This window comes from Bombina bombina, chromosome 3 (assembly GCF_027579735.1).
Source record: "Bombina bombina isolate aBomBom1 chromosome 3, aBomBom1.pri, whole genome shotgun sequence".
Classification (NCBI taxonomy): domain Eukaryota; kingdom Metazoa; phylum Chordata; class Amphibia; order Anura; family Bombinatoridae; genus Bombina; species Bombina bombina.
The window spans coordinates 322,904,422-322,920,203 of NC_069501.1; the positions used below are offsets into that span (position 1 = coordinate 322,904,422).

A 15,782-nucleotide genomic window follows, 5' to 3' on the forward strand; every position below is an offset into this window, starting at 1 on the left:
CTCTTATTCCTGTAAGAAAAAAAAAATGTTTTTCATGTCCCTTTAAAGAAGCAGTGTAGTGCACACATTTCATGCCCTAATTAATTTAGCACGGACCCAGCAAGTCTATGTTTTTAACCTTTTTCAAAAGGGTTAAACATTTTGAGTACCACTTGGGAGACACAGAGAACTGCTGGTCTCATGCAGACACAGTTTCTGAGCCTATCAGCAGTGGCAGTTAGGGTTTACAGCAGTCCCCCACAAAAATAATGGACATTCTCTGGGTGACTCAGCACGATGGTAGATGGGGTAACACAATGCTCCAATCCAAAAGAAAGCTGTGTCCATTTTTTATATTTTTAAATTTTTTAATATATAACCATGTATATTTTTCACAAATAAGCAGCCATTTTACCCCATGGCTGCCAGTAACATTGAAATCAACAATTTTACCTCCTCAGCTGCAGCACCAGAAATAAACAGTAGTGATTCGACCACCTTGACTGTCACTTATATCTTTATTCTTCATATATGCTTCATATTTGTAATGCATTGAGGCTTAGAAGGCCTTTTACATTTAACTAAAACTCATGGACTTTAAAAACAGGCCATTTAAGTGTCCAATATGTTTAATAAGATTTTACTGGACAGCTTGCCAAGAGCAGTATGATGGCCATCACTAAGGGAGAGTCCCATCACTGGAAAACTGCATAGCCATCTGCAGTGGCCATAGGAAGGTCTTCAGAATGAAGTATACCAATGCTGCAGTGATGAACAGAGTGCCAGTGCTGCAGCACACCCAGGAGATAATGGGAATTTTGGTAATACATAGGGGTGTGATGAGGTCCTGCAGGGGAATCTGTTGCCAGACTTATGGGAAGCAGAACTGGAAGGGCTGCAAATCATCAAGGCAATTGCATACCAGGATAATCTGCCCTGTTAACTGGTGCATATTATTTTGTATACCGCATCACTAGCTGCTACTGAATGTGTGCTATAACACCTTGCAGCACAATTTGAGAATAATTGATCTTAACAGCCGAAACGCGTAAGCTTGCCTACCCCATGTGCTTATGTGCATATTTTTTGCTGTTTGTACCATCTAATTTTTAATTCTTTTGGAATAAAGACTTGATTTTAAATTCTACTTGCCGTCCGCTCTAAAAGTTTTCTTATGGTGATGTAGCTACTGCCTGCTTGAGCAAAACGGCACCCTGCCTACAAGTCCTCTATTTCCTTTGAGCTCCCGGTGGTTTAAGGGGTTTACCTCACTCTCTTGGCATCATTGACAAGTCGACGGAACTTCTAACTTCTCTCATTGGTGGAAAGTGTGGTTACGCTTAGGCGATACGCCCTTGACTACAAAGCTTGGATCCAGCTGAGTGACGCATAGGACGTCAGCGTGTATGCAACACGCCCCTTCGCCTGGTCGATTGGGAATTCAGCGCTCTCTACCGCCTACTTTCTACTTTCCATGCTTCTACTGCTCCACGACCGCAGCTTGGCTCTGCGGGACAACACACCAGAACCCAATAGGTGACAACGGATTCAATCTTTGGTACACTACCGTAAGTCATAACGGACTCGATAGCTGGTGGTGAGACACCATTTGAATTTCTTGTTATGTGCATGAGTATAACCGAATGAGCAGTTTTGTGGTTATTCCCCTCCTCCCGGTGGACTGTCTAAAAAGATTAGACCTTTAAGAGCAGAGGACTAATAACTTTTTGCTATTTGATTCTCTCCCAACTTTGTGCTCTTTGTTGGTTTATACTAATTGATCCAGCCACACTGGGCTAAAATTAAAATTTTAAAGTGACAGCTGGCGGGGGAGTAAGTGGGCTACATGAATAGCTGTCTCCAAACCAGGAGGCCAATGCCTAATTTTAACATGTAAGTGGTGCCCTGGTACCCGGGGTTTGTCGAACCCCGGTCTAGGATCTTGCAAAAATGATTTACTTATACAGAAAAAAACAATTAATAATGGGAGGACTCCAGAGGTGGAACGGACTGGGGAGCAAGGTGGCAATTTCCCCCCGTGCCTCTGTTGGTGGTGGAAAGAGGATTGGTGCAGGTGCAGTGCGGGAAGTTTATTTTTATTAGGTAGTTTGTACAATCCAATCAGCTTTCTACTTTAGCTTTTATAAGTGCCCACAGTGATTAAAAAGTGTATGTAAACATATATACATCTATATGGGTGTATATGGTTTGTGTGCAGCTGTGGGTACCAATAGCTAAAGGCTGCCCTATATGAGTGCTGCAGAAAGGGCTACAGGATAACCATGGAGCTGCTACCAATCCAGGAGTAGCATTAAGGAATCTGAAATCCCATACAAGTAAATAGCCTTACTTTATTATCTCTTGGGTAACTATACCTAAAGTAAAATACAAGTTGAGGGGCCCAATTATCAAGGGCCGAATGGCCCCTGATCCCCAGTTTCCGCGAGAGCCTTCAGACTGGCCGGAAAAAAGGGGTTAAGCAGCAGCGGTCTTAAGACCGCTGCTCCTTAACTCATCCACCACCTCTGAGTGGCGGACAACAATCAGCCCGATCGAATATGGTCAGGTTGATTGAGACCCCCTGCTAGCGGACGATTGGCTGTGAATCTGCAGGGGGCGGCATTACACAAGCAGTTCACAAGCAGGTTATTTATTGCCCACTTGCAAGCGGCACAATAATGTAGCACTCCACTTGTAATCTAGCCCTTAATATTTTAAATTCAAGACCAGTAAGACTGTGACAGAGTCTCAGAAGTTCAAAGGTGAGGATAAGCGAGTTTTCATTTAGTGACACTGGAAAAGTATAGAATATAAAAAGTGATTGGTGCCATATGGTATGGGAGGGTATGGAGCATACGAAAATTTGAGGGGGTCGTAGCTGGCTTGCCTGGTTTAGGCAATACCACAACATGTGCTTCCAACATCGAGGGTGGGAACTTTGCCCCTTGACTTATCTCATTAAAAATTGTAGCCAAGGGTGAGGCTAGATTGTCTTGAAAAACTTTATAATATTTCGTGGAGAACCCATCCGCCCCTAACATCGCCGCCACCTACCTACATTTATTAACCCCTAATCTGCCGCCCCCAACGTCGCTGCCACTGACAAAAAGAAGCAGATTTATTCAGAACATACATTTTTATTTGCTCTCAATTCAACAGAACAAATTTTGTGTACTGAGTCCGTTTATTAAGCTGTCAGAAGATGCTGCAGCACCCTGTTTTATATTGTACTACACCTCTGGCCTATCTATCAAGCTCCGAAAGGAGCTTGACGGCCCGTGTTTCTGAAACAGCAGTTATGAAGCAGCGGTCACAAAGACCGGGTACGATCGGGTTGATTGACACCTCCCTGCTGGCGGCCCATTGGCCGCGAGTCTGCAGGGGGCGGCGTTGCACCAGCAGCTCTTGTGAGCTGCTGGTGCAATTTAAAATGCGGAGAGCGTGTTGCTCTCCGCATTCAGCGATGTCTTGCGGACCTGATCCGCACTGTCGGATCAGGTCCGCAAGACATTTCTTAAATATGCCTCAAAATGTGGATTTTTCTAATCTGATTTCCTAATAATTGCATATATTTTTGCTAGTGGAAGTATTTTGTGTAAACCATTTCATAGATGTACACTGCAGTGAAATGATGTATTATAGGCTGTGTTGTTATACAAATTATTTCTATTTCTTGCTGATTTTTTTTTGGAAGGTACTATGTTGCTTAAAGAGTTATGAAAGTCAAAATTAAAGTTGCATGATTCAGATAAAGGATGTTATTTTAAGACCCTTATAAATCCACTTCTATTTTCAAATGTATTTTGTTCCTTTGGTATCCATTGTTGAAAAAGAATATGTACATGGCGATTTGTGCCTGCACACATTTGTCTCTTTTGATTGGCTGACTAGATGTGTTTAGCTAGCTCTAAGTAGTGCATTGTTGCTCCTTCAGCAAATGAAATCAAGTGAATGAAGCAGTTTTGATATCTGAAGTAAATAGAAAAGTTTTAATTAAAATTTTATGCTCTTATTCCTGTAAGAAAAAAAAAATGTTTTTCATGTCCCTTTAAAGAAGCAGTGTAGTGCACACATTTCATGCCCTAATTAATTTAGCACGGACCCAGCAAGTCTATGTTTTTAACCTTTTTCAAAAGGGTTAAACATTTTGAGTACCACTTGGGAGACACAGAGAACTGCTGGTCTCATGCAGACACAGTTTCTGAGCCTATCAGCAGTGGCAGTTAGGGTTTACAGCAGTCCCCCACAAAAATAATGGACATTCTCTGGGTGACTCAGCACGATGGTAGATGGGGTAACACAATGCTCCAATCCAAAAGAAAGCTGTGTCCATTTTTTATATTTTTAAATTTTTTAATATATAACCATGTATATTTTTCACAAATAAGCAGCCATTTTACCCCATGGCTGCCAGTAACATTGAAATCAACAATTTTACCTCCTCAGCTGCAGCACCAGAAATAAACAGTAGTGATTCGACCACCTTGACTGTCACTTATATCTTTATTCTTCATATATGCTTCATATTTGTAATGCATTGAGGCTTAGAAGGCCTTTTACATTTAACTAAAACTCATGGACTTTAAAAACAGGCCATTTAAGTGTCCAATATGTTTAATAAGATTTTACTGGACAGCTTGCTAAAATACTGGACTGTCCAGTTGAATGCGGGACACCTGGCAATCCTAGTGGCAGTCGCACAACCCAGCAAATCAAAGCATGTCATTTTCTGTACTACAATTCCCCTGCAATACTTTTCATAGATCGACAGTGCCATTAAATGTGTCATAGGCTCTTTTGTTCTTATCTATTAAGAAAAAGTGCTGAAAATATATTTAAACAATTTATGCGTGAGAAAAAATACTATGGAAAAAGAGAGATAAAGAAGAATTCATAAAAATTACAATTAAATTTGAACTTCCTTCGCATCATTTACTTTGTGATATACCAGTGTGTTTTCTCTGTTAGAACCTAACCCCAGGTGCCTAAACGGTTTTTAGCATGGTTAGGTAACTTCAGGAAGTAACGGAAATCAATTACTTGCACAGGAATTATGAAAGTGTATCAGGATATTGCATCAGAACAACTGCCACAGTTAGTTAATAAAAGTATAGTTCATATACAGAATTCAGACAGGAATAGACCAAAGCTGCATGGTGCAATAGAATAAAACCTTTAAATCATATGGCTCATGCACAGGAAGTGCCACTATAGTCAGTTCAACTGAATATAAATATTTTCCATAGCTACAGCAGATTCATATACGTACGCTTAATTTATTAGTTTCTAAATAAGGTACTGTTATAACAGTATGATATAGAGGAAGCCCCCAAAAAACATATGACATATTATATTATTTCTGTGTCCTTTGTTTATTATATTTTGTTAGTGAAAGCATTTTGTTTAACAATATAGGGCTAGATTACAAGTGGGGAGCTAATATTTTTTCACTTGTGCGCTGAGCTCAAAGTAAAACAGCATTATTAAGTGCGTGAGTGAAAGACTGGAGGACGCAAACTTCAGGATTATCGCTACTGCTCTAGCGCCTTCTCCCAAAAGGCTATGAAAAGCCCTACAAAGAAAATCAGTTATTGCTCGCATGATCACTTGGCACTGCAATAGATCAACTGTGCTAGACCTGAAGGGGTTAGGAATACTTTACATTCCTATGTTCTTTACATAGAAGACAATGCTCTTTTTTTTTTTAAATGTATATTTTACAGAAGCCTCAGCTGTAAGCTGACAGCCAAGACTGCTGTTCCTAAAGCTGCATCTGTCTGCATATGGAAACAGAGCTTGATCAGTGCTCTGCTTCCATTTGAAAGGAAGATGCCAGATCGTTATACACAGTGACACTGTCTGTATCACAGTGTGTAGAGATCATCTGCGGCCGCGGGTGCCAATGGGAGGAGTGGGAGGGTAAGAGGAAGGCTTGTGGATGGTACAGCAATGGAGGCGGGAGGAAGTGGGAGGGAACAACCCTCTGCTCTGATGCGGTGGGAGGGTGGGACCAGCCCTTTGACCTGATGCAGTGGGAGAGTGGGAGGAGGACCAGCCCTATGATCTGATGCTGTGGGAGGAGGGACCAGCCCTCTGATCTGATGCGGTGGGAGTTGGAAGGGAGGGACCAGCCCTCTGATAAGATGCAGTGGGAGGGAAGGAGGACCAGCCCTCTGATCTGATGCGGTAGAAGGCTGGGAGGAGGGACCAGTCCTCTGATCTTATGCGGTGGTAGTTTGGGAGGAGGGACCAGCCCTCTGATCTGATGCAGTGGGAGGAGGACCAGCCCTCTGATCTTATGCGGTGGGAGGAGGGACCAGCCCTCTGATCTTATGCGGTGGGAGGAGGGACCAGCCCTCTGATCTTATGCGGTGGGAGTTGGAAGGGAGGGACCAGCCCTCTGATCTGATGTGGTGGGAGGAGGGTCCAGCCCTCTGATCTTATGCGGTGGTAGGAGGGAAGGAGGGACCATCCCTCTTATCTGATGCAGTAGGAGGGTGGGAGGAGGGACCAGCACTCTTATCTGATGTTTGAATGAGAGGGAGGGACCCTCAATACATTGATGCTTGGGTGGAAGGGACTTTCAGTACAGGAAAGATGTTTGAGTGGGGGGGATGGGGAGGGATTCTACATAAAGGAAAAATGTTTGGGTGGGCGCCCTACCTATAGTTTAAGGGACAGAATACCAGCTGTTATATCATTCTAAATGGGCCCTACACCCTTTACCATAACTTAAAAATGTGCAATTAACAGCTTTCTGATCACCAAAATGAATGGCAAACCCATAAATGTCTGCTAATTCTGAACACAAGGGATCATAGAGAAGCTTTTCCAAGCATTTGTCTTAAGACTGCACAAGTTATGTGTAAAACATTTCTGTGAGAAACCAGAAGTTTTGCTCATTTTATAACATGATATACATAGCTGCTGATAAAACCTTAAAATTATCAAAACAATCCAAAATATTTACATGCGACTGACTGTCAATCACCGAGAGTGAGCGAGCTCTCTGTGATTTATCTCCGCCACCTTAGAGGTAGCGGAGAGTGTAAGAAACAGCAGTCTAATGACCGCTGCTTCTTACATTGCGGGAAGCAGGCTCACATATGCAAATCTGCCCCGCAAGGGCTCCGGAGCAGCTCTCGCTGCTTAGTACATGGAGCCCAAAGACTGTATTTCTTTCTAAATGGAGTGATAGTAAAAAATGCTAAAAATTATCCTGTACTTTGAGCAAGTTTTTCTTTAAAATTCCTGGTAGTGAAAGGGTTATAGGGACATAAAACACAACATTTTTCTTTCATGATTCAGATAAATAATAATCTTAAACATAATAATCGTTGTTTTTTTGTTATCCTTTGTTGAAAAGCAGAAAGACAAGTTCAAGAGTGCAGCACTCTGGGCTCGATTTATCAAGTCATCTGCCCCCACTATGACTGCAGGTTCTCACAAGAGAATCTGCAGTCAGTATTTATAAAGCAGCAGTCATCAGACCACTGCTTCCTAACTTCTTCTCCACCTCTAAGGTAGAAAATTTTAATTTCCCCGGTCTCGTCTGACCAGGGAGATTGACAGCTCCTACCCATGCGTGATTGGCTGTGCACGGGCAGGGGGTGGTGTTCCATGCAAGCGCGAAATAGCTGAATGCAATGCTGGATTCCGGCAGCCACAGGTGAGGTAGGGCACACAGGGGCGAATATGTACGTCCCTGTCCGCCCTAGCTTGATAAAGCGAGCCCTATATGGCAGCAGTTCTGCAACAATGTTTTACATTAGCAAGAGCACTAGATGGCGGCACAATTTCCTGTCAACTAGTGCTTCAGACGTGTACGTGACCTATCTAGATATCTCTTCAACAATGAATAACAAGAGAACAAAGATAATTTGATAATAGAGATACATTGTAAACTTTTTTTAAATAGTATTCTCTATCTGAATCATGAAAAAACCTTTGGGTTTCATGTTCCTTTGAAAGCTGTTCAGACTTTATAAAGTGTTAATAATGCTGTTCATTAAATGTATATCGGAAAACATGTCATTGCCACATAGAGACTAGAGTGCATCCTGCAAGATTAAAAACTTTCACCCAAAATATTCTACACAGTGGAGGAGATTATTTCCATTTTTCCGAAATTGGTTACAGCAAAGGTGATAAGATAAACTTACTACACAAGATTTAATGGCGTACGCCCTAGAAATACTATGTTTTAATCTCCAGCACCTGATAGGGGACTAAGAGGTCAATTTAACAAACTATCAACCGGCCCCAATGCAGCTGTTTACGTACGAGCCTACAGGAGTTAAGACGCAGCAGTCTTAAGACCGCTGCTCTTTAACTCGTCCGCCTGCTCTGAGCCGTGGACAGCAATCAACCCGATCAAATATGATCGGGTTGATTGACACCCCATGCTAGCGGCCAAATGGCCGCGAATCTGCAGGGGGCAGCATTGCTCAAGCAGTTCACCAGCACTGCTTGTGCAATGATAAATGCTGACAGCGCATGCTGTCGGCATTAAGCGATGTCTGTCGGACAAGATCCGCTGAGCGGACCATGTCGGACAGATCTTTGTTAAATTGGCCCCTAAATCTCTTGATATACCAAAACAGTAGTGCCAGCAAAGTCCAACATAACATACAAATAGCTTGTATAATGCCCCTTTTTACTTATTATTTACCTATATGTTCATTTTCTGGCAATTAATAAAGCTGTTAAAAAGGGTGTTGTATTAACAGGTGAGACTACAACGTTCTAGGCATGACTTTAAACCACATTTTGAGATCATTATGGGCATGGCGTTTCCTGACAGTTAAAAACATATCTATAACACATGAAATCTTAACTGTCAGGAAGTGGCGTGTTTATGTATATATAGTTACATATCTAAATCACATAGAAAAATAGTTGATAGAGCATACCTTCAAAACAATTATGTGCTTTAAATCAGGTGGAGTTCATGCAATTGATAAAGGACAGCCAATTCTTAGAACACGTACCTGCAATACAGATTGTGATGATAGGATATTAGTTACAAATAAAGGTATAAATAAGTAGTAGAAAATGTCATATCATTTTGCAACCCAAAGTTTTTCTTCTGAGGCCGACCCTGATCAGGGTGAAGGGTGAACCTTTAATACGGCTTTTCATTCTAAAAGGACAGGAATTGAAGAAACATGCTTTCCAAACCTGGTCCACAATTCCTCACTGCTCACCTATCCTCTAGATTAGAACATAAGCAGTACATATTCTCCCATTTTCTTTTAATTTCTGCCTTCTCAAGTTGTTACTATAGTGGTTACCTGGACTAGATGCAAAAAGAGAGATTCTGCTATTAATAGCAATTCAGTGCTGCTGAATTTGTGTGTGTACTAAAAGTTAAAGTAAAAAGATTGCGGGTGAGCAAAAGACTCAGGCACGCTGACTTCGGATATCACAACCACCCTCATTTCTTTTCCCTATAAACTTCTATGGGATGCACAATAAAATATACTATTAATAATTGGTTGCATGCTAACCTGACTCTGCGTTAGATCAGATTCGCTAAACCCGATGGTGCACTAGGAATACTTAAAATTTATATGTTCTTTGCATAGAAGAAAATTTTTATTTTTTATTTATATATAAATATATGTTTATTTTTTTAAACAATATATATATACAGTATATATGTATATAGATATAGATATTAATAGATATAAAGTATATAAATATATAGATAAATAGAGATAGATTTATTTATGTATATTTTTATTTATTTTTAATAAAAATTACTTTTTTGTCCTAGCTAGAGAACATAGGAATTTAAATTATTTATATTTAAAAGACATTAAAACACATTAAAAATAAATAAAAATTATATTGCATATTTCAAGATATTTGATTTGGAAGGGTTCAAAAGTGTGTATTCATGTATCTGTGTGCACATACATATTTACACATATAAACACATAAAGACACGTATATATAAACACATGAATACACATGTAAACACATAAAGACACTTATATATAAACACATGTAAACACATATATAGACATGTATACATAAATAAACAAACATATTTAGACAAATATTTACATTGGAGCCCTTACCAGTCTAACACTTTGTCGTATACCATATCACTTTTAACCCTTTTAAAACCTTTTTATTAACATGACAATTATATTTTTTATTATTTAAAAGTGTTTATATGAGTGTAAAACTTTATTTTCCTTTAATTATGTTTTTGATGTGTTTTGTGAAAACAATGTTTTAACCCTTACAGGTATGTGTATATATACCTGGTGCAACGCCGGCCCCTGCAGACTCGCGGCCAATGGGCCGCCAACAGGGAGGTGTCAATCAACCCGATCGTACTCGATCGGGTTGAATTGTGGCGATTCCTGTCCGCCTCATCAGAGCAGGCGGACAGGGTTATGGAGCAGCGGTCTTGTGAGCTGCTGGTACAATGCTGAATACGGCGAGCGTATTACTCGCCGTATTCAGCAAGGTCTGGCGGATCAGGTCCGCCAGACCTTGATAAATATGGGCCTATGTCTAAGAAATTAACATGTAAGAAAAGGTAGCTGTAAGAAAAGGTAGGTGGCTTAAGAGTTTGGAAAGGAAAGTTAAAATTGATATGGCAGGAAAATGTATACAATTTGTTTAAACTAGCAGGTATTTGATATAAAATGCTATTTATAGTATCAGTTCTTTAAAATAAAAATGTTACTGCAGCACTTTATATACTGTGAAACAACTCTTTTGAGTTTTTATATTTCCTGCAACAAGTACCTGTAGTCTAAAAACAAGGAAGCTTTATATTTTCAAATATTAAAAAGTACAGCACTCAAGCATTAACTGCACTAGTAGTTCGGATTTTTGTGCTCTTCGGGTTGCTCTGATATTATCAGTTGAAAGTAAACTGTTTTCGCTTGCACCTACTTAACTGCAAAGGGCACCAATGCACTCATATATATGTCTATATCGGTGAACATATGTATTTTTATGTGTACAGGGAGTGCCAAATTATTAGGCAATTGAGTATTTTGACCACATCATCCTCTTTATGCATGTTGCCTTACTCCAAGCTGTATAGGCTCGAAAGCCTACTACCAATTAAGCATATTAGGTGATGTGCATCTCTGTAATGAGAAGGGGTGTGGTCTAATGACATCAACACCCTATATCAGGTGTGCATAATTATTAGGCAACTTCCTTTCCTTTGGCAAAATGGGTCAAAAGAAGGACTTGACAGGCTCAGAAAAGTCAAAAATAGTGAGATATCTTGCAGAGGGATGCAGCACTCTTAAAATTGCAAAGCTTCTGAAGCGTGATCATCAAACAATCAAGCGTTTCATTCAAAATAGTCAACAGGGTCGCAAGAAGCGTGTGGAAAAACCAAGGCGCAAAATAACTGCCCATGAACTGAGAAAAGTCAAGCGTGCAGCTGCCAAGATGCCACTTGCCACCAGTTTGGCCATATTTCAGAGCTGCAACATCACTGGAGTGCCCAAAAGCACAAGGTGTGCAATACTCAGAGACATGGCCAAGGTAAGAAAGGCTGAAAGACGACCACCACTGAACAAGACACACAAGCTGAAACGTCAAGACTGGGCCAAGAAATATCTCAAGACTGATTTTTCTAAGGTTTTATGGACTGATGAAATGAGAGTGAGTCTTGATGGGCCAGATGGATGGGCCCGTGGCTGGATTGGTAAAGGGCAGAGAGCTCCAGTCCGACTCAGACGCCAGCAAGGTGGAGGTGGAGTACTGGTTTGGGCTGGTATCATCAAAGATGAGCTTGTGGGGCCTTTTCAGGTTGAGGATGGAGTTAAGCTCAACTCCCAGTCCTACTGCCAGTTTCTGGAAGACACCTTCTTCAAGCAGTGGTACAGGAAGAAGTCTGCATCCTTCAAGAAAAACATGATTTTCATGCAGGACAATGCTCCATCACACGCGTCCAAGTACTCCACAGTGTGGCTGGCAAGAAAGGGTATAAAAGAAGAAAATCTAATGACATGGCCTCCTTGTTCACCTGATCTGAACCCCATTGAGAACCTGTGGTCCATCATTAGATGTTAGATTTACAAGGAGGGAAAACAGTACACCTCTCTGAACAGTGTCTGGGAGGCTGTGGTTGCTGCTGCACGCAATGTTGATGGTGAACAGATCAAAACACTGACAGAATCCATGGATGGCAGGCTTTTGAGTGTCCTTGCAAAGAAAGGTGGCTATATTGGTCACTGATTTGTTTTTGTTTTGTTTTTGAATGTCAGAAATGTATATTTGTGAATGTTGAAATGTTATATTGGTTTCACTGGTAAAAATAAATAATTGAAATGGGTATATATTTGTTTTTTGTTAAGTTGCCTAATAATTATGCACAGTAATAGTCACCTGCACACACAGATATCCCCCTAAAATAGCTATAACTAAAAACAAACTAAAAACTACTTCCAAAACTATTCAGCTTTGATATTAATGAGTTTTTTGGGTTCATTGAGAACATGGTTGTTGTTCAATAATAAAATTAATCCTCAAAAATACAACTTGCCTAATAATTCTGCACTCCCTGTATATATATATATGTCTGTTAATACAAAAAAGTTCAAAAGAAAAAAGGAATTGATGGCTGTACCATAGTAGAGTAGTTAATATCCAATGAATTTTATTTCGAACATCATTAAAAATAAAGTTTCAAAGCACACATACAAACTGGTTAACTACCTCAGCACACAGGAGCTGCCACCGACGCGTTTCCTGCTAGAAGAAGCACTTCATCAGGAATGAACAGCTGTGTTCCCTGTGAAAATGTAAACCTACTGTGATTAACCCCTGATAGACTCCTTAATTATGACAAAACTCCATACACTGTCATATGTGAACAAGGGATATATAAAATACAGATACATAAGTAAAAATATTTTCTTTATAAATCTTTACATAATAACTAGAATACATTGTTACCATATTGCTATAAAAGAAAAACGTTGTTCACAAACATCACAGTAGAAAAATATAATAAATTCCAAGCAAAGTGTTGTATCGTATCATTCAGTTCCTTACCACCCTATGAGAGATGAGAAATTAGATCAGACTGATGAACATACATACTTATATATAGAAGTAGAAACATTTGGTCAGTCTGTTAATACATATATCCACATATAAATACATATGTACACACACACACTTTATATATATATATATATATATATATATATATACATCTCTAGACATGTATACAGTATGTATGTATCTCTATTTTAAAGCTCTTTGAAGCTTTTTTTTCTAACACCTGAGACCTGATATCTTTAAGTGCTTATAAATGTTTGTGTTTTTTAATAATTTTTATTAGCTGGTGTTACTTTGTAATGTTTTTTGAAACTCGATGAGTTCAAACACTCGTGGTAAACCCCTTATCGGTCACTCACAAACATTAGCGCTCCACTCGTAATCTGGCTCCATGGGCTCCATTACATATGCGGCGCCGCCCGCAAAAGCCGGCGATGCCGTTTTATGCGCTGTTTTGGTATCCAATATACAGCGTCGCATATAAATGCGGCACGTATACTTCACCCGTCGCCTGCAATTTTTACTCCCAGGAGCTAACATAGGACCGCTTCGCAAATCGGTATCCAATATTCAGCGCAAGGACTTATGTGGCGAAAATGGAGAAATCTTACTCCATTTTTACCTCACCACACAAGGCAGCCGCAGCAAGCCTTGCGCTGAGTATGGGAGCACCGTAACTCCCGAAACTGCCTGCAAAACTAGCTAACACCTAATGCATGCGCAATATCTATCTACCTGTCAACCGCAATACCCCACCGCAATAACTAATAAAGTATATTAACCCCTATAACCCCAATCAAACCCACATCGGAACTAATAAAAGTATTAACCCCTAAACCGACAACCCCCCCACAATGCAATATGCCTAATTAAACTATTAACCCCTATATCAAACCCACACTGCAAGTAATAACTAAAGTTTTAACCCCTAAATCCGCCAACCCCAACATCGCAAACTACCTATTAAACATATTAACCCCTTAACCGACAACCCCCCTACAACGCAATATGCCTAATTAAACTATTAACCCCTATATCCGCCATCAAACCCACACTGCAAGTAATAACTAAACTAAAAGGATTAACCCCTAAATCCGCCAACCCCAACATTGCAAACCTATTAAAACTATTAACCCCTAATCCGCCATTAACCCAAAACGCAAACTACCTATTAAAGTGTTAACCCCTAAACCGCCAAAGCCCACAACGCAAATAAATAATTAAATTACTAAGCCCCCTAACCTAACACACTCCAAGCTAACACCCCCAAATGAACCCAAATTACCCAAATTACAAAATACTAAAGTTACTATTAAAATAAAAAAAACTAACACTATTTAAAAAAAAAACAAAAAAAAAAAACTAAGTATAAATTAAAAGGACAGTCTAGTCAAAATTCAAATTTTGGTGTAGGCTGTCCCTTTAAGCTATAATTACAGAAAATAAAAAAATCTAAGATTACAGAAAATAAAAAACTAAATGCTCAAATTTTAAAAAATTATACCTAATCCCTATGAAATTAAAAAAGGCCCCCCAAAATAAAAAACACCCTCTAATCTAAGAATAAACTACCAGTAGCCCTTAAAATTGCTTTTTGCAGGGCATTGCCCCAAGATAAACAGCTCTTTTACAGTCAAAACACACAAAGTCCCCCTAACACTAACCCCCCCACCCACCAAACCCCCAAAAATAAAAGAACCCAACACTAAAAAACCTAAACTACCCATTGCCCTGAAAAGGGCATTTGTTTGGGCATTGCCCTTAAAAGGGCATTTAGCTCTTTTACAAAGTTTCCACCCATATCTAAATCACCCCCCCAATTTTTTTTTATAAAACCCCTAAGTCTAACCTCCAGGTTGATACTCACCATTTCTGAAGTCCGGCGGAGAAGGTCCTGTCCCATGCGGTGGTCTTCTTCCAAGCGGTGACCTCTTCTTTCTTCTATCAGAAACAATCCAGCGTGGAGCGGAGGGCAGAGCTGAAGACCGATGACTGCGAAGCTGAAGACCGGTGATCCTGGAACTGAAGTTCGGCAACCGCAGAGCCATGGAGCATGGAGGATCCTCTTCATACAATCGCCGCCGTACACTGGATAGTAAATTCAAGGTACGCGATTAAAAATGGCGTCCCTTGAATTCCTATTGGCGGATTTGATTCTTCAAATTCAAATCAGCCAATAGGATGAGAGCTACTCAAATCCTATTGGCTGTTCAAATCAGCCAATAGGATGAGAGCTACTGAAATTCTATTGGCTATTCAAATTTTTTTGTAATTTTTATTTAGATTAGGGTGGGCACTTTGTAAAAGAGCTAAATCTCCTTTTAAGGTCAATGCCCAAACAAATGCCCTTTTCAGGAAAATTGGTAGTTTAGGTTTTTTAGTGTTAGGTTCTTTTATTTTGGGAGGTTTGGTGGGTGGGGGGGTTTACTGTTAGGGGGGACTTTGTGTATTTTGACTGTAAAAGAGCGGTTTATCTTGTGGCAATGCCCTGCAAAAAGCCTTTTTAAGGGCTACTGGTAGTTTATTCTTAGATTAGGGGGTGTTTTTATTTTGGGGGGGCTTTTTTATTTTCATAGGGATTAGGTATATATTTTTACATTTGATCATTTTGTTTTTTATTTTCTGTAATCTTAGATTTTTTTATTTTCTGTAATTGTAGCTTAAAGGGACAGTCTACACCAGAATGTTAATTTTGTCTAGACCAGGGGTCAGTAACCTTCGGCTCCCAGATGTTTTGTAACTACATTTCCCAT

General features: G+C 39.9%; 1 protein-coding gene across 1 annotated transcript in view; it reads right to left on the reverse strand.

The window, feature by feature from the left end:
• P2RY8 (P2Y receptor family member 8) overlaps positions 1–15,782 on the reverse strand; it is a 245,412-nt gene that overhangs the window by 173,978 nt on the left and 55,652 nt on the right. Inside the window, exon 2 of the mRNA XM_053706429.1 lies at positions 8,892–8,969. The gene's annotated coding sequence lies outside the window, so the exon portion shown is untranslated. The remainder of the gene's footprint in view (positions 1–8,891; positions 8,970–15,782) is intronic.